Source organism: Rattus norvegicus, chromosome 1, assembly GCF_036323735.1.
Source record: "Rattus norvegicus strain BN/NHsdMcwi chromosome 1, GRCr8, whole genome shotgun sequence".
NCBI classification, from domain to species: Eukaryota; Metazoa; Chordata; class Mammalia; order Rodentia; family Muridae; genus Rattus; species Rattus norvegicus.
The window spans coordinates 268969899-268995364 of NC_086019.1; the positions used below are offsets into that span (position 1 = coordinate 268969899).

At 43.0% G+C, this 25466-nt stretch overlaps 1 protein-coding gene across 3 annotated transcripts in view; it reads right to left on the reverse strand.

The window, feature by feature from the left end:
- Rab11fip2 (RAB11 family interacting protein 2) overlaps window positions 1-25466 on the reverse strand; it is a 171867-nt gene that overhangs the window by 61074 nt on the left and 85327 nt on the right. The gene's annotated exons all lie outside the window — the stretch shown is intronic.

Sequence of the window (25466 nt, forward strand, 5' to 3'; positions counted from 1 at the left end):
CAGCATCTGCCCTGATAGGTCAGTTCTGGCCTGAACCACTGTATATTCGGAGCATCATCCCTGCATCAATCCTAGTAGTTTTCCCTCACAATGTTCTTTGAAAATTAATCCCCACAAAGCTCCAAAGTAATGCAACACAAAATCCTCAACACAAAGGAAATGATTCTTCCTCCAGACCTACCGTGCTGCTAAAAATGCAGAGGAAACAGCTTTCTAGACAGTTTCTGCATGAATATTAATACCAGTACAATCTGCCTGCAGATGTATCTCAGGCGTCTCATCTGGCCACATGATGCACCAAGAAACCAACTGATCTGCAAGCTTTCCCCTCCTTCCTTCATGCAGCCTCTCCTGTGGGTGGCAATGTGTGATACTTTCTGATTTTTTTTGTCCCCCAGCTGGTACAACTCAGCAGATTGTTTTTATATATAAAAATAAGATGGACTCCCATCTGTGTCCCAAGTCCCACATAATCAAGAGGTTTCTGATGTTACTTTTTAATGCATTTCCCCTCTTTGGTCATATATTATTTCTATTAAGAAGTATTTGTTCACCTTTAAGAGCCAAATCTAATTAAAAGCCCCATGGAGGCCACACAATGGGCTGTGTTGTTGTTGTTGTTGTTGTTGTTGGTGGTGGTGGTGGTGGTGCACAGTCTAGGGGATATCTCATGGATGGATTCAAAGTTGAGTGGTCCCATTCAGTCATAACCCAGGTGGGATTCTCCAACAGGTGAGTTCATGGGTGTATGAAAACACACACATGATCCAGGTAAGTATATCTGGGGTTGGTCTAGAAATGGTAGAATATGTGTCTACTTACATGAGACACAGAAAAACAGACAAAAGATGGCTTCCTTGTAGACATGTCAGCCAAAGAAGGAACACTGTCTGGCCACTGCTCATGCATGTACTTGTTGAGAAAGATGAAGGATTGAGCAAAGATTTTCAGAAAGTAGAGTCATGGCAAGAGAAGGAACAGAAATGATGTGGAAACGGACTTCAGTTCCAGACAAGATGGTGTACATGCCTGCAGATGTCCCTCTTCTCTATCCACCAATATGCTAACTAGCGATCCTCCTTTTGTGAACCAATCTTTTCCTCCCAGAACCCTACTTTATTCTCCTGTGACTATGGTAACGAATTATCATAAACCTGATGGCCTAAAACAGAAGCATAGTATGTCTTGGTTCTGAAGGCTAGGAATCCAGCAGAAGTTGACATTTGTGGATAGAAGTGAGGTATTACCAGGACCACACTTTCACTTCCTTGCAAGCTCGGGGGACTTCTTTGTTACTTCTAACTTCCAATGGCTACAGCATTCTTTGGTTTGTGACCACATCAAGTCAAACCCTACTTATGAGGTCTTCTAGTTGAACTCACCTCCACTGGCGACCTCTGTGAAGACAACTGTGGCTGCATTTGGGGCTACCCAGATTGTTCAGGATAACATGACTATTTTGAGATCTTTAATCACTGGCAAAATTCTCCCATATAAGACAACATACATAGACCTCAGGGCTACATGGAATCCTCCAGAGCAGTGGTTCTCAATCTTCCTAATGCTGTGACTTTTTAAATCATCCATTAATTTATTATTATTCACTTTATGCCCTGATTGCAGCTGCCCCTCTCCTCCCAGTCTCACCACCCACACAGCCACTCTTACCACCACCCTTCCTTTTTCCTCTGGGAAGAAAGAGGCTACCCTGGGTACCAACTCTAGCACATCAAGTCATTGCAGGACTCAGCAAATCTTCTCCCACTGTGGCTGGTCTCCTCCTCGAAGTGAGGGATGTGGAGCCTGACGTGGCCACCTCCTGTAGCCAGGCAGGACACCCAGTGGAGGGACAAGGACACGAACCCACCCACAAAACCTTTAACCCAAAGTTTGTCCTGTCCACAAGAATTGCTGAGACAAAGGTGGAGCAGAGACTGAGGTAGTGGCCCTTTAATACGGTTCCTCATGGTGTGGTGACCCTCAACCATAAAATTACTTCTGTTGCTACTTCATAACTATTAACCTTGCTACTGTTATGAACTGTAATATAAATACCTGATATGCAAGGCATCTGATATGAGACCCCACCCCCACCCCCAAAGGGTCTGTGACCTCCCCCCACGATGAGAGCTGCTGCTGTAGAGGGTATTACTAAGGCAACTACACCCTATCTGAGAACCTGTGGTCCCTCCACTTGCAGCCCCAAACTTTTGGCACCCTCTCCATGTCAGCTTGTCATCTGCAAGGGTCTCTGCTGATCCCAGACTGAGCCAGAGCATGAGGATTTCAATGCCCTACAGTGTGGATGACAGACAAAGCCAACTGGGACTTGGAAGAAAATACCCCTTCTTCCTTGTTCCTGAGGTGGAACAACCCTACAGCACACTCTACTGTCTTGGCTTGGGCTGGGCTGTGGCAGCCTGCTTGCTGCAAGGGATTTCTGGGCTTTGTTTTTCCTTCCCTGGCTCACCTCCTTGGCCCTGGCCTGGCTTCCTAGAGCGATCTCCAACATGAACTGCTTGCAGCTACATCCTCACCTCAGGGTCCATTTCTGGAGCAACCCAAACTCCAGACAGATGTTATTGTCATATAACAACACCATTTCCAAGTAGAGTGGGCTATGGAACCTAAGAAAAGCAAGAAGCTCATTTAATTTACCTTTCCACAGCCAGGGCCTGTTGAAATAAGCTATGGAAAAGGGCCACCATTTTTAGAAAACGTAATTCTGAGGGCCGAGTGATCTAGGGCTCTAGAGTCGTGTGACTTGGTTTCTGAAAGGCAAATGGTGGCCCCCAGGCAGAGACTGGGTATCAAGTTCTTTGCCAGCAAGATCTTAAAAGGGGGAATTGTCCTATTAATAATTGGTGTGTGGGGGGGGTATTCTTCCCAAATTTCTTTCATGTGGGAGGATTTCAGTGTTCTGTCTGAAGGCAGACTATGATAGTGTTAATCTCATATAAATAGAAAACAGCCCAAAATGTATAATAATTGCACAAACTAACTCCTTTTGTCGGCTTTTTGGTTTGGTGAGACTTGTCGTAGAGCTGGGCTTTACTGTGTTACGATTCGACAGTAATCTCTTCTGAGGTTTTACCTCATTTTGTTACATTTATCTTGCAGGCCAGATTCACACTCCCAGAGTAACCATATGGGGAAAAGCCACAAAAGCTGTTAAGTACATTTAATTACTGTTTTGATGAGCTCATTTTTTAATTATGTTTATTGATTCTGTGTATATTGAAATAGTTTTAGCATTTCCAGGAAAAAAAAAAAGCAGAATCAATATGCAGCAACTACTGAACATTTGATGATTATGTGTGTAATTAAAACTTTCATAAACTATTTTTGAAGAACGTATCCTCCCTAATCCTAGAGCAGTGATTAACTGGGTTTCTCACTACGCTTAGGTAAGCTTTGCTTTTTCTTCTATGTAGAAGGGAAAATAGGGTTCAGTGGAAAATATGTTTGCAGTCAAATATTTCTGACTTGAAACGTCTCCTTTTCAAAACAGCAGAGAAACACATATTGTACCTTACATGGTTTGCTAAAACACCGCTAACAATGATTAAACACAAATCTAAACTTCCTCACAGCCCCCTGTTGTTGCCAACTCTAAAATGACTCCAACTGTCAGCGGTACATATGCTGTTGATGAGAGATTGGAGAGGAAGACGCTCAACCTTTTGGAGGATGCCTGGTTCCTCTTCTTACACCCTTGAGTTCTTTCTGTCTTTCTGGAAAATTTTCAGGAATTTTTTTTAAGTAAAACTGCACAAGGTCTCACCGAGTGCGGAGGATGAAATTAGAACCACTTTCATCTTTAGTCTGGCCTCAAGAAAACAACAACCAAAAACTCTAACAAAATCAGGACGCAAAGATAGGGAGTCGTGTCTCAACGGTGGTGCCGGCTCATCTGTTCTGAGATGAGCATTTGTAGCTTCCTCCAATCCACCTGGTTGTTGTTTCTAGAAGCACCGCGATGCCCAGCCACTGTCTGCAGCAACCTTCTTGGCTGCCCACCCCAGGCCTCTTTAGGGAGAGCCCCAGAAATCTGAATTGCAAATCGAGCTTCCAGACAGCCATCAATGTGGGGCCAAGTCCCTCGCCACTCCACCAGCCTCAGAATTGATCCTGGCTCTGCTGCAGAAGCTGCCTGCATGAAGACTTCACTAAAATGGCCAGGGTGGGGTCCTTCCTGCTGCCCCAAATGGGCCCAGTCCACATTTCCTTACTCTTCAGCATGAATGGGTTCCCCTATGGCAAATGTATAAAGAGGCACTTGCTTTCTAGAAATACACAAGACCCAACCTCGCTCAAAGAAGGTTAAGTCCTTGCTTTCTGGGATTGCTCTAGCAATGAAGACCAGTTGGGTTGCTATAAAGAGCTGACAGCCACTCTCTTAAGGTTCACAAGACAAGGATTTGGGGATTTAGCACAGTGGTAGAGCGCTTGCCTAGCAAGTGCAAGGCCCTGGGTTCGGTCCCCAGTTCCAAAGGGGGAAAAAAAAAGAAAAGAAAAAAAGATTCATAAGACAATGTTGGCCAGTTTGGTTCCTCCTGAAGAGCTCATAGAGAACCCAGTACATGTCTTTTTCCTAGTTGCTGACTGTTTTTATTAATTGAATAATTAATTAGTTGATTAACTTAAATTTTAGACTCATCACTCCTATCTCTGCTCTGCAGATTATCATTCCCAGTGTAACCTCTGTTTGTATGTGTTGGGGTCCGGCTATCCCTTTTATAAGTTTAGGCCAATTCTAATCTACTATGATCTTCCTCCAGAAAAAGTGAGTCAATCAGACAGGCACACACAAAGGTTTATTGTTAGAAATTTGCAGGCATGGTCCTTTCAGTAGCTGAGAAGTTCAAAGATGAAACTGTGGTTCCTGGCCAAACTGTTAAGTTCCTGGAGAGTGGAGTATGAGTCCAGTGTGAGTCTAAAGGTTCAAGATTCAAGGGTACTGGTACTAAAAGTTCTGATCCTAGAGCAGGGGAAAGTGACTCAACTCAAACAGCCAGACCAAGAGGAAGAACTGAAACCCCTCCCTCCTTCTGCCATCTCTATGTAGGGTCTTGGTGGGCTGGCTGCTGCCCTCAAACACTGAGTAGGGCTGCTGGCTCTACTTAGTTCTCCAATTCCAATGTGAATCTCTTGCAGAAATACTTCCACCTAGAAATAGTGTTGATCTACTTGTCCGAGCATTCCATAGCCTCTTCTTAACTTGATTACATCAGCCAGGATGTTAGTTCCGAACCAGAGTCACATTGACAGGTGTCTTCTGATGCCACAATGAGGAGTAAGCTTATGGGAGGATGGCCCTTCCTCCTGGAGTCCCTGATGTTTTTCTTTTGTGTTTTTAAATGTAGCCAGGCCTTATGGAGAAAGCTGCCTCCTCACATGTCATGCATTCTGCCCCTCATAGAATACTTTCCTGAGACATCTCTGGTCAGTTCTTATCAACTCTTGACAAGGACACTGAGGTACAGAGGTATGGGGTGTAATTCACACATGGATGACTGTGCTTAAAAGTTCCCCCAAAATAGGTTTGAGAGGCCATTTCCCCCAAAAAGCTGTGTACCTTACTCTTGTCCCAGTGGAGCACCTTGGGAGAAATTTTATCAAATCCTTCTCAGTTCAGGAACTGAAGTGTTTGCTCTTCTTCAATGCTCACCATATCTCCTATTTTGGAAATACTAATTAGTGTAACTATGGCAGCCAGGTGATTAAATGACACAGGAGTTGAGGTGAAGAGGGATGGAAAATGCATTTTGTATAAAACTAGAAAACAACTAATTTATTCGTCCAGCTTTTAGAAATATGCTCATTTTGGAAATTTTAACATGCATTTAAACATAAAGAGGTACAAGAATTCTTGGCTATTAAAACTATCAATATTTTGCTAGTCTTTTTTTTTTTGGTTCTTTTTTTCGGAGCTGGGGACCGAACCCAGGGCCTTGCGCTTCCTAGGTAAGCGCTCTACCACTGAGCTAAATCCCCAGCCCCTATTTTGCTAGTCTTAATAACCTAGTATGCTTTGCTTTTTCCTCATTTATAGTGATGAGAACCTAATGGTTAATGTATAGGCATGAATTTATCAGTTTGTTTTAATATTTCCATGAAACTGAAAAAAAATGGGAAGGAGTCAAAAGTCTCAGAGTTTTCATGGCATTTATTGAAGAATTTTGTACTGAGCAGACTAATACAATAACTGAAAATGACTAATGTCATTTGTCAGAAACCCTTTTTTTAAAAAAAAAATTATTTGTAAGGACTGGAGAGTTTCCAAACCATCTTTAGGACATATTTGCTAAAGGATTTATTCTGATGAATGGAAAGGGGAAATTGTCCTCATAAAGGTATTTATAAGGGCATTTTCTCTCAAAATTTATATGTAAAGTCTACATACAACAGCAGTTTAGGCTTAATTTAAAAGAAAGAACAATGAACGCTCATTAGTTTAATAAGTTATGCATGTGACCCTCATCTAGGTTTTCTTGGGAGTGAAAAACTTGAGAGGTTGTCTATACTCTCACAGAACTGAGAATTCTGAAAGAGGATGGAAACTGTCCAGGGACCAGTCAGATAATCAAGGCCGAAGGAACTCCATGGGTGCACACTACACTGACCCACCATTCTTGTCTCTGTCAACTCACTGCAATAAGCTGATCACAAACTAAGGACCTTCCCATCCTCATGTTCTTACTCCAGTCCATCATCTCCTTCAGATGGGAGATCAGACTCTCCCGTGGCTACCAGCCACTTTCCCATCTGTGCCATCTCTCAGTGTAACCCGGCAGCATCAAACTTGATTTCTGCTATGTATAGACTTGTGATTTTGAATAATTGATCTAGATTCCTCACTTTAATTGTTTAAACAATGAGGGTAAAAACAGTCCACTCTTGTTGGCACAAGTCATTCACAATGTATCCACTGTGTAGTTACTAAATAGGCCACTCTTGGTGGTGATGAGTCGCTCACAATGTATCTACTGTGTGGTTACTTGTGTCCTCCATTCAGCTGCCAATTAATTACTTCTGTTTTACTGTATTGTCCCTCCTCCTGCCTGTACCAAGACTGAAAAGCATAAGTCTAGATAAGAACACCAAGAGGAATAAAAACACCAGGAGGGATCCACCCTTGACGAAGCAAAGCAGATGACCAAAATGAACTCAGGGAACAAGACAGAGGCTGACTTCTGGGCCAACAGGGAGTAGCAGTGTGTGAGACTATGCTAAGCCCCAGGTCCTGCTTCTCTACTTCCCTGATCTATTCCTCCTTCCGATTCTCTTCCTCTTCTTCCTTCTCTTCCTCTTGCCCATTTTGGTTCTGTTCCTCCTTTCCTTCCTCCTCCTTTGCACATGGGGTCATTTAAGACTTCTCAGACTAGCTCACCCCATGAACCATACTCACTCAGGTCTTGATTCAGGCTGCTGAGAGCCACTGACATTGCCACTTGACTTGTACATTAATTCATAACAATTATGTGATCCCAGAGGTATTTGCAAGGCAAGGCTACTTGAGTGTTATCAGACCCAGACCAACACAGTGCCAGTGTTTCCACCCACACCTCGATACTATGAGTCTACAGGTAAAAGGCAGCAAGGCTGAAGGTCCGACAGGTCGAGCAGGCATAAGCAGTGTCAGCAATATCTGCTGAGTAGCTTCTGTGCTCAGAGATTGTGTCTGTTTCCTCTCCACAGCCCAAAATACACCACTGGTCAGCAGTAAGAGATCAAAACATTCTGGATAGCTTCTCTCTGACTTCCCAAGCCCTCTTTATGGAGATGGCCAACATATACTCGGACTCATATTCTTCTTCAGATATGACAAAGGCTACAAACAACTGAATCCTGGAGAGCAGTGGCACCTGCTTCTAGTTGGATGAAATGCCTGGATTTGTATTGATAGTAAGAGGATTCAGTGTGTGTGTGTGTGTGTGTGTGTGTGTGTGTGTGTGTGTGTGTGTGTGTGTGTATTCATGATTGTATGGATGTGTGTGTGTATGTGTGTGTGTGTGTGTATGTGTACATGTGTGAGAGATTAGAGGTCAACCTCAGGTGTCCTTCTTCAGGCAACTGCTATCTTTTGTCTGAGACAGGATCTCTCAAAGCCTCACCTGGACTTGATGAGGTTCTGAATCCTCAAGCCTCACCAAGGAGGCTAGACTAGCTGGATAGCAAGCTCTAGAGATCCACCAGTCTCTGCCTCCTGTCTCACCATCTCTAGAGTTACAAGTGCTCACCACTGCACCCTGCTTTTGATGTGGGTTCCTGGGCTCTAACTGAGGTACTCATTCTTATAAGGCAAGCATGTCACCCAATGAGCTAGCTCTTCAGCCTCTAGGGTGTCTGTGTTGTAGAAAGAACCACAGTTCTCTGGGCCTCAGTCTTCCTGCTCCTCTTTCTAAGTGATTTTCATCTCACATGGGGTCCATTCACTCTATGGAAATTACAAGAGTGGAGTAGGCTTTGTTTAATATGAGCAGCATGTTTCATTTTTATCTAATCTATATTTCAACAAGGACCCTGGCTTCAGAGACTGTTTTCTTTATGACAATAAGTGTCTTTCTACAGTGAACACCACAGCTGCCGGTTTTTCAAGCATCTTAGCATGTGTCATGTCTAGAACTGAGAAGTTTAAATTATGATATTTAAGGTCAAGGGCAGGATAATTGATTATATTAATATGATATTAATATTTATTATGTTATATTGGTTTTACAAATGAGAAAGCTAAGTTAATGGGTATAAAGAACAGCAAGCTGGGAGGAGTAGAGAACTCTAATCATACTATTAGCTTCCTTGAAGGATTTATTTTGAGAACACTCATTATTTTGCAAAACATACATGGCTTGCTTTCCCCAACCAGACATTTCCACAACTGTAATGTGCCCATTAATATGACATGTGAAGATTTCTAGGTTGCCCCACCATGGATCACTTGGTTCCCCACTTGTGCATTTTGTTACGTGAGGTAACATATCTACCTTTGTAGATACACTATGAAGAGGCCATGGGTGCTGTTTATCACCGTGAGATTATACTAACTCACATGCCTTCTTAAACCAGTTTCAAAAACTAAGAGAAACTCCAAAATTCCTGTCTCTTGAATTAATGACCCACAGGTGTTTTCTCTTTCTCTCTCTCTCTCTCTCTCTCTCTCTCTCTCTCTCTCTCTCTCTCTCACACACACACACACACACACACACACACACACACACACACACACACGAACACACAAGAGAGAGAATCATGGTATACTCAGAGAATATCAAATCAGGGTGGGGCCCCAAGATGTGTGTCCTAGAGAAATGAAAGCAGCTGTTGGAAGGGACCTCTGGATTCTCTCCTTGGAAGGACAGGTAGACAGAATGGTTTACTTGATGCTATAAGGCCTTTGACTTTCCTCCTCCTTCTGGTGTGTGTACTGTGTCTATTCCTTGTTCTGCTGCTTCTCCTTCTATTTGCCTGATGCACTGGGAACAGAGCAGTGGGCCTCTGCCTCTCTCATCGGCCTTTTTTCTCTGCTCACTTCCCGGTACCTGTTGGGTCTCATGGACCACCGTAGACTTTTGGTACCAGCCTCTGGATTCATTCCTTGAATTTTTTGTTTGCAGAACCTCTCCTGAGATTCATACCATTCCTCAGTTCAGGTGCCTGGATCCTTTGCGACATGATCCCTCTGTAATTGTGATGTGCCTGGGCTTGTGCTTTCTGTATGATTAATCAAGTTATGACCTCAGCAACGCAGACCTATTCCAAATTTTATAAGATGCCTGGGAGTTTCATGATATTCAAGAGGAAGGTATAAATAGGAATTGTAAATTTAAAACTTGTCCCAGGTGTTGAAAAGCAATCACCCAACAACACAGAGGCACAGTATTAACATTTTTGCCAGAAAGGCTCTATTTCGACTTGCAGAGTTGCAGAGCTCATGTTTTATAAGGCTGGATGGAAATCTTCATCCATCCATCAACACTTATCTTTCAAACAGCCTCTGGACCTGGATCAGTGGAAAATTAATTTCATAATAGAGCCACCACTTTCTTCTTGGGAATCTGAGATGTTTATCCATTGCCAAGATCATGGGGCTATAAAAACTACTCCTCCAATATCACAGCTCCTACTTCATAAATGTGAGACTTGGGTAATCATTTGGAATATGGGGAGACATTTCTAAAGCAATAAGGTTAAGGAGCCATCTGATCTTCTCTTTCTTTAGGTGATCGTATGGGCAGGCACCTTGTACATGACCCACTCAGCATCTGTTCAGAGTCAACCCTTCCCACCTATCCATCAACTAGACTGACTGGTAGGTTCTTACTTTTAATATATTGAGAACTTCCAATGTGCTCAGGCTGCCCAAGCAACTGATCAACAGTGGTTTTTGCTCCAGTACACAATGGTGCTTCCTTCTCCAGCCTCCTACCTGGTCTTCTTGGTGGGCAGTTTCAATTTCTCTCTTAAGTCCAGCCTTCCTGCTGCCACCTGACTGGTCTTGTCCAGCCCTCTGGAGCTACAGTTAGCTTAAAATCTTGCTTTCAAGTTGCCTCTCTGATAATATCTAAACTAAAATCAAGAACTTTGGCAGAGCATAGAGCATGTACTTGTCCCAGTCATATTACCCATGGGTGACAGAACTTGTCAGATTCAGATCAAGCAGGGATATAACCACTGCATCACACTACCCTCAATGCTGGACCAATGAGCACTTCCCATAGCTTAGGCCTTTCATGATGGGTCACTGCAGCCCATCTATCAGATTCTTCCTTCAGGTCCCTCCAGGAAAGCTTCCTTAATTTCTTTACTGTCCCAATCCCACTCTGGGTACTGGGTTCATTCATAATTAAAGTTGACTGGAGTAAGAGTGCTCAGCCCCACTGTCTCCACCGAAATAATGAAACTGTGGAAGGCCTCAAAGCATGGTGTCACTGGGTTTCTGAGAGCCCATGTGCATATGGGGCAAAAGAGTTGATTTCTAATATGAACTTTATTGAAGTCATTACTGGCTATTCAGTTGCACTTTGAAAAATGGAACCTGGTGACTTGGGAAAACAATGGAGCATTTATATCGAGCGGAAGTCACTCTTTAAATGCAACACTGTGTAATACACATCCCCAATTAGACCTGTTGAAAACAGACTTACAGTCATCCAGTGAGCTGCCTTCCCAAGCAGTTGCCAGGTTTCATGCTGCCTACTCCTGATGTTCTCCTGCAGACTGTAATTAACATTAAAGCAGCCCTAAATTACCATAATTTATATGGGGTGAGTTAGTGAGTAAAGCTGTGAGTAGGTTGAATAACCTTTACATCAGGTTGAATAACCTTTACAGTAGCTGCTGAGTAAGGTACCCACAGGAAAGACTTGAGAGACTGGAAACCCAGTGCCCTGACATTTCCTGAGCTGAAGAAAGTTCAGCAGCAGGCCGACCTGCAGGTTGAATGGCCTGGGTCAGGACCCCAAGCATTGCATGGTTCTTTGTGATGTCTCATGCCTAATTGAAGGTGTCAGCTAAATCCTTTTCCCCTCTGAATAAGAAACTGCCATCTTGGTTTCTGGTTCTTCTTGGGTACTTTTGCGCATTTCTCTCTCCTAACATCACACTGCTATCTTGTTATTGCCTATAACAATGCTAATGTAATAGTTTTCATGAGCAAAGCCAAGCAGAGCCCTTCGACTACATGCCCCACCTGCCACCCGAGTGACTTGTCAGAAAGAGGAGGAAGGAAGAGGCAGGGTTATTTGATGACCTGCTCACTATTCATCAGTGGCCACGGACCCAGCTCCAAAGCCATGCAGCCTTCAAGTCATCATGCAGAAGTGACTTCAGCAAAGTTGGCCATCATGATGGCAGCCCTTCTAAAAGAGATGCTGAAGGGGCATGTTTCCTTTCTTCTTACTCTGTCTCACTCTAAGCAAAGAGCAAAGGATAATGAAGAAGTGTTTAGGTCACAGGATAGCTCTGTCATGGATGGGAATAATGCCCGGGTGGCAGGCGCAGTGATCCAGGTGTTTGCTGTTAAGTCTGTCAACATAACTGATTTCAGCGACCCACAATATAAAAAGAAAACTGACTCCTACAAATTGTCGTCTGATGTCCATGTGTATGTGTAGCATGCACACACTGGCATGTACACACACACACACACACACACACACACACACACACACACAGATAAATAAATGTAATTTTTCTCTCAGCCATACTGGCCACCTAGAAGACATGGGTGCTGGGAACAAGTTCTGGTCTTCTACAAGGGCAGCAAGTGCTCTTAACCACTGAGCAGCCCAGACCTTTCAGCACTTTCTTTTTGTTTAGAATAAAACAAAGACTCAACAGACTAGGAACCAGCAAACCTTGACCCTTCACTCAATTCATGTATTAGAAGGTTAATAGGTAGTGAAGACTTGTTGAGGTTTTCCAAGCTACTTTCCAATGACCACATTCACCATGGACGACAGTGAGCTATGTCACTCTGAACAAGTCAATGAAAGCCACCGAGTTCCCTTTTATTTTTCTTGCTGACAAGCTGGGTTCTCATGGGGAAATAAGGGTTAATGTAGGCAAAAGTTTTTAGCGCTCAGCACTGTGTCAACTCATGACAAGTGGTCAACTCATAAATGATTTTACTTTAATATTGATATTAATCACAAAATAACAAAGTAGACAGTTCTCAAAGTATCACTCAGGCAAAATATTAATATTTGAACTATTTCCATCAACTTTAATTATTCCAGCACTTGGGAGGTAGATCTCTGAGTTTGAGAGCAGCCTGGTCTACAAAGCAAGTTCCAGGATAGCCAGGGATACATAGGAGATATTCTTTCTCCCTTCCTCCCTCCCTCCCCTCTCTCTCTTTCTCCCCCCCACCCTCTCATACACACACACATACACATACATTTTTGTTGTAGATATTTTTGTTAACCACAAAACAACACTAAAACTGAACAAAACTTGTCACAAAGCACGTAACAATAGTCTATGCAGGCCTCTAAGTAAGCAGATAAGCATGCATTATCTCTCCTCAGTTTAGGTAGATACCTCTTGAAGAACTCCTCTGTATTTTTGCTGATCAGGCAAAAGGAAGACACACGAGTTTAACCATCTTGGACATGTGCACATATATGTGTGTGTGCAGGCAGACATGTTGCTGTACCCCTATGTATGTGCATTTGTGTCTCTCTTGTTTGCCGCTAACATATCATAAACAGAGCTGAGTTCATTCTGCCCCACAGTTGGTTTGCTCTCCCAAGAAACTTGGAGTGGAGACTGAGAGAAGGGAGTAGGAGCCTCCAGGAGGGAGGAAATGAATCAGGAGGGGATACATTGTTTCACTTCTCTTTAGATTAGTCTCAATTAAGTAGCTTGGCCTGTGGAGGGGTATGGGCTTGGGTGGGGGCAACCCGATACTGAAACTAGGATCTCAGTCTATCGATGTACTAAATTGATGGCAATGAAAAAGATCCTCCAGAGACACAAAAGTACACTTGTTTTCAGATTAATGTACCCTGAATGTAAGCTTTTCAGGCCTGCCCTGAAGGAGTTAACATGCGCCAGCTCCAGGGCAGCCTTGGAGCCTGGTGGTATTACTTTGTGAAGTATTCCCTTGCAGGGGTGACCTGGCCACTTGCTCATGAATACACTGAAGGGTTGTTCTTTCCTGACATCTCATGATGCACACTCACAGGGACACTAAAGGGTTTGTTTAAGTCAGTGGCGACAGAGGGACAACCCAGAATGTGTGCTGGGTGGACCTTACACGCTTCCCCAGGCCAAGTCCAAGTCACATTGACAGAGCCCTGCTTCCTCCTTCCCTGGCAGCACGGCATCTCAATTACCTGCTGTTAAGCATCTTGGCCTTATCTTCATGTAACCAATGCCTGTTTCTCTTTTCAAAAATGACTTGACAGGAATTCGGGGTATTGTGTTGAATTTTAATGGCTTATTTTGTCTCTTGTGTGCTGGATTCTAAAGGCCCCCACAGTGGCTTCCTCTCTCCTGCTCCTTTAAAAATAAAGACAGGGATCTTCCTGTCTGATGATGGTCTGAGTCAGTATCTTCTTAACAGCTAGGGAGGCTCAGTGGTTTAAGACTCTGGGCTAAAATCATATTGTAATCAGTACTTTGGGCTCTTTGAAGTTTTGATCTGGAATTTACTTAAGTTAGGAGGTTGGCAAGGAACCATCCTGAACTTCTAATTAAAGCAGCCTCCAAGCTTGAGAATGCTGGTAGAAGACAGGTATGGCTTATAGACATGCAGGAGCCAAAGGTGTCTGCCTGCCTCCCTTCCTTTTTCTTTTTCTTTCCCTCCCTTACTCCATCCTTCCTCCACTCCTTCCCTCTTGTACTGCCCTCCTTTATCCTCTCCATCCCGTCTCTCCTCTTTCCTCCCCTCCTCTTCCTTTTTATTCCCTCTCTCCCTCCCTTCCACTCTTACTCCTCCCCTCCCTCCTCTCCTCCTTCCCCTCCCTCCTACATCCCTTCTTTTCTTTTCCCTTTATCTTTCTCCTCCCTCCTTCCTCCTTTCTCCCCTTCCTTCTGTGTCATTTTTTCTAAGAAGATAAATTTACACACTTGCCTTTAAATTTCAATAATCATCTATATTTCATGTCGTGAGAAAAATTCTATATTTGGTGGCCTTGGCTTAGATGGAATTTCCTTTGAGCATGCCAATATGTCCATGTTCAATGGCCAGCTGCCTCCTTATTCCAAGAAGTGGGTATGAGTGTGTACACACACTGCCCACTTTTACTCTACACAGAAATTAGTCTTGTCTCAAAAGTAGACTTCTGCAAGTTTTAGAGGCATGCTGTAAGTCTTGCTTGGGAAGGTAGAGGTTTGTAGAGTTAACTCTTCACTCACAGTTTTTCGAGGCTTTGCTATAGTTGGTCCGTACCATGCAATGGATTTGTGGTGGGCCCCTTTGTTTTTATAGAACGGCAGATTCACATGATTCCTAAGGCAAAGTCCATAAAGGCAGGAAGACTTGACGGCAGCAGAGAGAAGCTGAAAAATGACATCTTAAACTTACAAACACGAAACAGTTACAATTAGTGAAAAACTAGGCAGTGAAGTTGAAAATAAGGAGGGGACATGGACGGGTTTGGAGGGAGGAAAAGAAATGGAGAAGTGTTGTAATTGCATTAAAATTTCAAAAGGACAAAGAAAAAAATTCCTATCTAGTGGGGAGAGGCTATAAAAATCTCAAAGCCCATCCACAGTGGCAAACTTTCTCCAATAAGATTGCACCTCTCATAATCTCCCCCAGACAGTGCCACCACTGAGGCCAAGTGCTCAAATACCTCAGCCTAGGGGAGAAATTCTCATTTTAACAACCTCAAATACTTACTTATGAGCTGCCTTTTCTCTTTCCCATTGTGTATGTATTTATGAGAAAGAGAAAGAGACAGAGAGACAAAGACAGACAGAAACAGACACACAGTCAGAGACAGAGACAAAGAGAGACAGAGACAAAGACAGACAGACATACATGCACACACACAAATAGACAGAGACAAAGACACACACACAGAGAGAGAGAGAGAGAGAGAGAGAGAGAGAGAGAGAGAGAGAGAGAGAGAGAGAGAGTTGATCTCAGCTTCTCGTCCTTATTCAACTATTTAATTGGAATACTTGGATGAGTGGCCAAGCCTACCCAGATAGGGAACATTGGAATGAGAGAATGGATAGAAACTGTTCTTTCCCTAAGCCTCTAGTTACATTATAGCATTAACTGTAAGATTGTTGCACTTTTATGTTTATTTATAAGTTTTCTAAACATGCAGTAATGCCACTTAACTATAAACACTTCTTTTCCTGTTGCTCCAATCCTTGTGTGGATAAGGATTTGGACAAATACAAATAAATTTTAAGAAACATTTTTTCATTTATTCATTTATGATCATGGGCATTGAGTACCAAGTCCTATCTACAATTCTTTCTCCTCCCCAACAAAATCGTCCTGAGTCAGCATCCATCATGAGTTCAAGGTTGCCTACCTCAGGAATCCACTTCTGGAACTGTGTCAGTTCCACTTACCAAGTCAAGAATCTGACCTAATTCTTTTTTTTTGTCAAAAATAATCAATACATTTCATCTGTTCCTAAAAAAAAATTAACTGAGACTTGGCAATTTGCCAAGCATTTAATTTGGTCCAAAATTCCCTTTTTACTACATACTCCCTTTCCTTCTCTGTGACAAAAAGATGTTAGTCATGCTTTAGATAGTTTACAGTGGTTTTTTCCTCCCACCAAATGTCTCCTCCCCAGGTTTCTATTCTGTTTTCTAGAATCCTAGCCATTGCACATATCCCGATGGTTCATAAAAACTTGCCAGCTCTTCAAACACATACCATCTTCCCCCATACTATTCCTTTGGTGAGTCCCACAAGGGGATACAAATCCCATGAGAGTCGAAAGTGATACCATTCCTATGAATCACACACTTGAAAGCAAGGTCAAATCGGCCATCAGCTTTGTAGCCTAATAATACTTCCTATTTGACAAACATTCTGCCTTTGTCACATTGACCTAAAGAACATTTTAGGACCATGCTTGCCAAATGCTAGACTTATAGACATAAACATCTGATGAGACCCTAGGTTAGTCCAATTAAACATCTGATGAGACCCAAGTTTACCCCAATTAAACATCTGATAAGACCCTAGGCTAGCCCAATACTTGATAACCCTATCAGATCAGAATTACCAGGGTGTTATTCAAAAATCAGTGTCTCAGTCTAGCTTCCTTCAATAAACCGCTACTGAGAGAGAGAGGGGTCAGAGGGAAAATGATGCCAGAAGGGACCAGTGAAGAAGTTATCACGGCATGAGATAGAAAGGAAAGAACCTTGATATCTCATAGGTACTGACCCACTGTTTGCCCCCTAGAAAATTTTTCCATCTGTCTTGGCTCCTTCACTTAAAAGGTTTATCAGCCATTTTATATATTATATATTACATGTTATATAACAGATGCTATATAAAACGGATGAAAGAATGGGTGGAAATCATCTGACTAGCAGAGGAAGACTCAGGTCTTCCTCTTTCCCTCCTGTTTGTTACCTCACAGCAGTACCTGACCTCAATACTATGCTTTAATACTCAATTGAATAAACTTGGCAGTCATTCATCAAGATGTATGGAGATTTTCCTATGAATCAGGCACATTATTAGGTCTTAGAATGTCCTACTTAAATTCCAGCATTCCAAGAGTATATTTAAAGCAATTACATACAATGTCACTTTCTGGAAATGAATGTTGGGCTCAGTACTTATCAAATACTATGATAAATATTAACAAATATCAATGTGACCCCTGCCACAAGGGAATAGAGAGGCACAGGTTCTTTCTTTCAGCTCGCCTTGCTCTTGCCAATATCACAATTCACTGCAATGCCAACAATGACTTTGAACACAGGAATAAAAGCAAGGTATAAATTCTAGTATTTCAGGGGACTAGGAGTTTGCTTCTTTCTGTGAGTCGCAACTCTGAACCTTTTACTTGAGCATCTCTCGCTTTCCCCCTCAGTCTGATGCTTAATAAAAGGCTTATCCGTTTCTGGTTTTCTTAGTTAGGAGACCAGGGTAAGATCCAAATCTCCATGTCTCCTCAATCTGCTGCGACACATGCGAATAGCTTGCAAATGTGACAATGTGGTGTGTTTAGTAAGCAATGTCTTTCACTCTCTGTGCTATGGTTTGAATATAAAACGCCCCACAGGCTCATGTTCTTGAACATTTGATCCTCAGCTAGTGGTGTTATTGGGGGGATAATGGTGGAAACATTGGGAGGTGGGAGCCTAACTGGAGGAAGTAGGGAGCTAGAGGTAGACTTTGAGAGTTGGGGCAGGCCCTTGTTCTTGCCTTGTTCTCTGCTTCCTGATCTGGAATTTTGTAAGTGCTTTTTTTTCTTTTTTTTTTTTTTTTTGTAGGATTATATTTTTTATGTAGGATTCTAACCAGCCAAGGGGATTGATGTTATTATAATTTGACAACATTACTAGACATTAAAACCGTAAGATTGTTTTTAGTGGTGGAAGTAGTTCAGTAGGGTCATGTCTTTGAGTGTAAATTTTGTGCCTAGCCTCTCCCTGTGTCTTTGTGATACCTGTCATAAAGTAAATGTTTTTTTCCTTTTTATTTATTTATTTTTATTGGATATTTTATGCATTTACATTTCAAATATTATCCCCTTTCCTCCCTTTCCCATCACCCTCCTCCTGCCCCTCCCCTGGCTTCTATGAGGATGTTCCCACGCATCCACCTCAACACCCTGCCATTCCCCTACACTGGGGAAACGAGCGTTCATAGGACCAAGGGCTTCTCCTCCTATTGATGCCAGACAATGTCAATGTCATCCTCTGCTACATATGCAGCTGGAGCCATGGGTCTGTCCATGTGTACTCTTTGGTTGGTGGTTTACTCCCTGGGAGCCCTGGGGGGTCTGGTTGGTTTATATTGATGTTCTTCCTATGGGGTTGCAAACCCCTTCAGCTCCTTCAGTCCTTGCCCAAACTCCTCCATCGGGGTCCCCATGCTCAGTCCGATGGTTAGCTGCAAGCATCCTCATCTGTATTAGTAAGGATCTAGCAGAGCCTCTCAGGAGACATCTGTATCAGCCTTCTGTCAGAAAGCACTTCTTGTCATCAGCAATATTAACTGGGTTTGGTGGCTTTATGTATATGGACTGGATCCCCAGGTGAGGCAGTCTCTGAATGACCTTTCCTTCAGTCCCTACTCCACTCTTTGTCCCTGTATTTCTTCCCATGAGTGTTTTGTTCCCCCATCTAAGAAGGTCTGAAGCATCCAGGCTTTGGTCTTTCTTCTTCTTGAACTTCATGTAGTTTGTGAATTGTATCTTGGGTATTTGAGTATTAGCCCGAGGTTTTTGGGCTAATATCCACTTATCAGTGAGTACATACCATGTGTGTTCTTTTGTGACTGGGTTACCTCACTCAGGATGGTATTTTCTAGTTCCATCCATTTGCCTATGAATTTCATAAAGTCATTGTTTTTAATTGCTGAGTAGTACTCCATTGTGTAGATGTACCACATTTTCTGTATCTATTCCTCTGTTGAAGGACATTTGGGTTCTGGCTATTATAAATAAGGCTGCTATGAACATAGTGGAGCATGTGTCCTTGTTATATGTTGGAGCAACTTTTGGGTGTATGCCCAGGAGTGATATAGCTGCGTCCTCAGGTAATACTATGTCCAATTTTCTGAAGAACCACCAGGCTGATTTCCAGAGTAGTTGTACCAGCTTACAATCCCATCAACAATGGAGGGATGTTCCTCTTTCTCCACATCCTCGCCAGCATCTATTGTCACCTGAGTTATTGATCTTAGCCATTCTGACTGGTGTGAGATGGAATCTCAGGGTTGTTTTGATTTGCATTTCCCTGATATCTAAGGATGTTGAACATTTCTCTAGGTGCTTCTTGACCATTCAATTTTCCTCAGTTGAGAATTCTTTGTTTAGCACTGTATCCCATTTTTTAATAGGATTATTTGGTTTTCTGGAGTCTAACTTCTTGAGTTCTAGCACTCTTTATTTACTCAGTCTAACAACCTGGTCTTCCCTACTGAGGGTGAGTTTCCCTAATTGTTCATTGGCCAAATAATGATGGCAGAAGCCAATCGCTGGGCAAAAAAGAAGGCGGGATTTCTGGGCAGGACAGGAAGAGAAGGAGGGAGAGGATTGGAGTAGGACCAGACTCGGGTAGTGAATAGGAGCTGCAGACAAGTAGGTTTCTTGGGGCACGGATAGTTTGTGACCTCCACAGGCAACTGTGAAGGCCAAGGAGGATGGGACAGGATATTCTTTGCCCAGCCTTTGAGTTATCTGGTCAGTTTTAAAATATAAATCTCCAGTGTTTTCTTTTCATGGGACTAAAACTGGATGAGAGACTGGGGCAGTCATTAGCAGTAGGCAGGGCCAGCCACAGGGGTGGCTGGTCAGTGGAACATGAGCAGTGGCTCTGGGAAGGACATCCTGGAAGAGTGGGGACAGGTCAGGAGGGAGCTATGGCTAGCAACATGGCTGTGACTGTTCTTAGAGCATAGCTGGGCATAGCTGTGAGGCTACTCCAGGCATTTGTGGGAGAGGTTTTGGCTAGTAGGCAGGTGGCTGCTGGTCCCAGAGACTAGCTGGACCAAGTGTGGGTTTTTTAAAATTACATGCAACAGTGGATCAAAAACTCTTAACTTCCTTTAACTCTTTTCTTTCAGGTATGAGGTCACACGGTAAGGAAATAACTAATATACTTTAGAACCTGGATGCATTCCCTCCAGGTACATGTATCTATACTACAGTTACAAGTGCAACCACACTGAGGCGGTCCCTCCCTCAGTTGTGAGGCATTTGCTGCCCAAGCATCAGTACCCAAGTTCAGATCCCTAGTACACAAAAGCAAGGCATGGCAGCACATGACTGCGATCCCAGCACTTCAGAAACAGGCAAACAATTTCCCTGTGGTAAATACTGGGCAGATGATGGAGAGGAAAGTAGGATTGGGGGCGGGGAAGAATCTCCTTTGGCCTCATGGGGTCCAGTGGAGATGAAAAGAACTAACCACTCAACAGCACAGCCCCACATAAGGATGGCCACCAATGTTTAACCAAAGCAACAGGAGGAATCTGGTTGGAGGACAGACATTTTGTCAAATGGGCCTGAAGCAAGTAGGGACATAAGCTTAAAAACATCAACAAAGGAAGCTTCAGCTACAAGTCATGTTTTATACAAAAAGCCATCTCACAGTGAAGTATAGATGTAAAACAATACAACTTTCAAAAGAAAATGTTGTGATTTAGGATTGGGTAAAGAGTTCTCAGACATACTCTTATGTGTGTGTTATCTGGAGAGAGAGAGAGAGAGAGAGAGAGAGAGAGAGAGAGAGAGAGAGAGAGAGATATCAAGTTAAGAAAGTTTCCTATGAAAAATATCACCTAAAATGATTTTTTTTAGCAGGAAAAATGTAGACTGGGACAATATGGTAGAAGCCTTGTGTTCAGACTGCCTTAAGAGCATTCCTTGGATTAAGTAGATAACCTTGTTAGAAACCTAGCAAGAATTTTCTACTTATTGATTACTTATTTTTTAGTATGTGACAGAGAGAGAGAGAGAGAGAGGGAGAGGGAAGAGGAGGGGCAGAGAAAAAGACAGAGACAGAGAGATATAAAGAGAGAGGGGGGAGAAGGAGAGACAGACAGACAGACAGATATGGGGGCATGTGGGTGTGTTGGAGTAACCTCTCAAACCCAAATAAGTCTGTGCAAGGAAAACATAACTCAATTGATATGAATACAAGCTGTGGCCTAGATTGGGCAGATCTACCACTGCACTACTCTATTCCCCAGCTAAGAGATCCCTTATAACTTGTGGTTTCTCTAGGCCGTGTGCTTCAGCTCCATCTTCCTTCCACCTCCTCTTCTTCTGTCAACCCCCTCTTCTCTTCTCTCCTCTCCTCTTCTCTTCTCTTCTCTTCTCTTCTCTTCTCTTCTCTTCTCTTCTCTTCTCTTCTCTCTCTCTCTCTCTCCCCCCCACCCCCAACACTTCAGCTCCACCTTCCCATCTCCTGCCCAATCACCAGCTCTCACCTTTATTTTACAAGTTGAAATGAGAAGATTCTGATGAAGTCACCTGAGTATTGAGTTTGTGAGGCAGCCCTTGTTGGAGAAGCAGAATTAGCATCAAAATAGAAACAGCTCCAGGGCAATCTACAACACGGGTGGAAAGGCAATTTTATGGAGTTGTTCTCTCCTTCCACTTCTACGGGATTTCCAGGGATGGGACTGTGCTTGCTGGGTCTGTGTGAGAAGTGCCTGTACCCACTGGCCTATCTCACTAACCTCAGAAATCTGAGAAGATTTGAGCAGACACTCTATAAGAAAAAGACAGACAGACAGACAGAAAGGAAGGAAGGAAGGAAGGAAGGAACAAAGAAAGGAAGGAAGGAAGGAACAAAGAAAGGAAGGAAGGAACAAAGAAAGGAAGGAAGGAAGAAAGAAGGAAAGAAAGAAAGAAAGAAAGAGAAAGGAAAAGAAAAGAACATGTCAAGTAAAATCATGAAAACCACACAGGGCTGTCAGGCGTTAACACAAATCAAAGATGGTGATACTACTGCACTCTTTCAGAAACAACTCACAAGCTTCTCCGTGCTGCTGATGAAAGCTGAGAGCAATGCTGTCATACCCAGAGCAGTTGGGGGTTACTTCTCAGTACATACTACATAGCCTAGCAATTACACTTAATGTTTGTCTAAGAAAAGACCATACATAAAACTTGTGTGTGGATACTTGTGGGACCTGCATTTGTAGTAGACCCAAACTAGAAAAAAAAAACAAATATTCTCCAACAAGTGAATAAATAAACAGCTAGAATCTCTTCAGACAAAGAATACTGCTGAGACATAAAAGAGACATGGACAACTGATTGAGTCCTACAAACATCTTGGGTGAGTCCCAAGAAGTTGATAAGAGCTTAGGAGCCACTGGCAGAGGCTGACACTTTAGGATTCTTAGCATTCCCAGACTCCACATTATAGGGACAGAGAACAGAGAGGTGGTGGCCACGAGTAGGGGCTGAGGAGGGAGGGCCCCTTTGGGGAAGGAATGGTTCTGTATCCCACTTTGAATGACCATTACCGGACTCGAAATCTCCTAAAACAATATGATATGCACGTGCATTTGTGTAAACTGCTAGTATTTTAGCATTTTTACTAGAATTAAAAGTAATATAACAATCTCTGTAAGTACAAATTCCTGTGCATGTTCATATTGGTACATACACACATGGAAGCCAGAAGAGCTTGGGTGTCATTCATCAGGACATATTCACTATGGAATGTTTTTGAGATAGAGCATCTCGCTGACCTGAAATTCACCCAGCAGGCTAGGCTAGCTGGCCAACCATCCCCTTGGATACACCCATCCTACCTCCCCAGTGCTGGCATTATAAGCCCTCTGCTTTTCCTCACATAGGTTCTGGGGATCAAACTCTGTTTCTCATGATTTCATGAAAGCCAAGTAGTTTATAGACTGAGCTATCTCCCTGGAGTTTATAGGCTGAGCTATCCCCCTGTAGTTTATAAACTGAACTGTATATCACCCTGTAGTTTATAGACTGAGCTATCCCCCAGGCACTTGCACCAGTGTTTTGACATCATGCTGTGGCTATGGCCAACAAGCCTATCATAGGAAACCAAATGATGGCCACACAAGCTTCCTACTTCTGATGTTCCCTTGAGTCTTAACTACTTCAAAATAAAAGGTTGCATTAGAAATAGAACATGAATACACATAAAGGCACAGTTCTGTTTGGTTCTACAGGAGCCATATGTGAGGTACCAATGCTCCGACACAAGGATCGACCTGGTCTTGCAGATCAACAAAAGGCTTAAAAAGTAACTAAGATCCAAGGAAAGAGTGAAGAGAATGAGCAAAGGGAGCCAGAGGGCGACAGCGATCCCTGAACTTAGACAAAGTTCAATCAATCAGTAAAATGAACCTGGAACCTTCAGAGCTGGATACACAAGATGTAAACAAGTTAGGGTGGCCTTTTCAAAGGTGGGCTTCAACCAAAATATGCCAAGATCTCAACCCCTGTAAGCTGCTGAGTAAATTAGAGTGAACTTTCCTTTAACAATAGTGGTCCTCAACCTATGAGTCACAATGCCTTTGGGGTAGAGTGGGGATCTAATGACCCTTTAAAGGGGTCACCTAAGACCATCAGAAACACAGATGTTTACATCATGGCTTAAAGAGTAGCAAAGTAACAGTTATGACACAGCAACAAGAATGATTTTATGGTAGGGGGAGTGTCACCACAACATGAGGAACTGAATTAAAGGGTCACAGTGTTAGGGAGGTTGAGAACCAGTGCTTTTAATGCCATCCTGTGCTTGATGGGTTCCAGCAATGATCGGGTTAAAGGCACACTCTCAAAACGACCTTGTTAGGTCAAGTCCAAAAAGTGTTTCATTCGCATTGGAAATGAAGAATTATGTGCCAAGTTCTAGCCTTCCAACTGAGTGAGAACTTAAACTTCTTCTTAATAGTGGGTCTGACGGAGCTAATGTTTATACGTTTAACACAAATTTCAACATTTTAGTTAAAATGTCCTTTTCACAGCAGTTCTCTGAAGAGAAAGATTGAAATTATAGTCATTACTAATGTAGTCAACAACTGAGGAGACAGCAGAGTAGATCCAGCTGATGGGCCAAAATATATTTGCTTTAACACACACACACACACACACACACACACACACATACACACACACACACATACACATACACACACACATACACACACACATACACATACACACACACATACACACACATACACACACATACACACACATACACACACATGCACACACATATACACACACACATATACACACATACACACACATACACACACATACACACATACACACACATACACACACATACACACACATACACACACATGCACACACATATACACACACACATATACACACATACACACACATACACACACATACACACACATACACACATACACACACATACACACACATGCACACACATATACACATACACACACATACACACATATACACACATACACACACATACACACACATGCACACACATATACACACACACATACACACACATACACACATACACACATATACACACACATACACACACATACACACACATACACACACAAGAGAGAGAGAGAGAGACAGAGAGACAGAGAGACAGAGAGACAGAGAGAGAGAGAGAGAAGGCAAGAGTAGAAAGGTCTCTCCCCCTCCCTCTCATCCCCTCCACTTCCTCCCCTCCCCTTCCCTTCCTCCTCCTCTCCCTCCTTCCATTTCTGTTTTTTCTATCTCTTTCTCATTTTCTCTCTTTCTTACAGCTCTCGTTTCTCCACTGACCTTCCCTCCGAGGGCATCACTATCCCTTACCTCTCCATCCTGTCTAATAAAATAATCACAAATATTTTGAATGCCCTCATTGAAAGATGGATTTAGAGCATTCCATGCTCACAATGGCCAGGTCTAAGGGCCAGAGCAGTGTTGTCTGCTTCCATTTTTAACTCTCAACCAACCAAAACATGAGTGTTTATCTTTTAAGCCTAAAGGCTGGAGCATCTGATTGATCCCACTTGGGAGACAGATTGTGAATAATGGGCCATTCTATTTTGACTGAGACACAATTGCCTTGAACTTGTGAGGAGTTCAGGTGTGGGGTTCCAGCTACCTGGGGCAGCTGCTGGAATGTGATGGTCTGCACCCTCCAGATCACGCATCTGCCAGGCCACAGCCCTTGTAGGGCCCAGCTCCATTTCACGGGAATAACTTACCTATTCATGAACAATGAGGGTCAGATTGTACTTTTCCTTAACACAACATTAACTCTCAAAGAGCTGGAAATTCAGCCCCAGTCCTATGAGCTTAGAC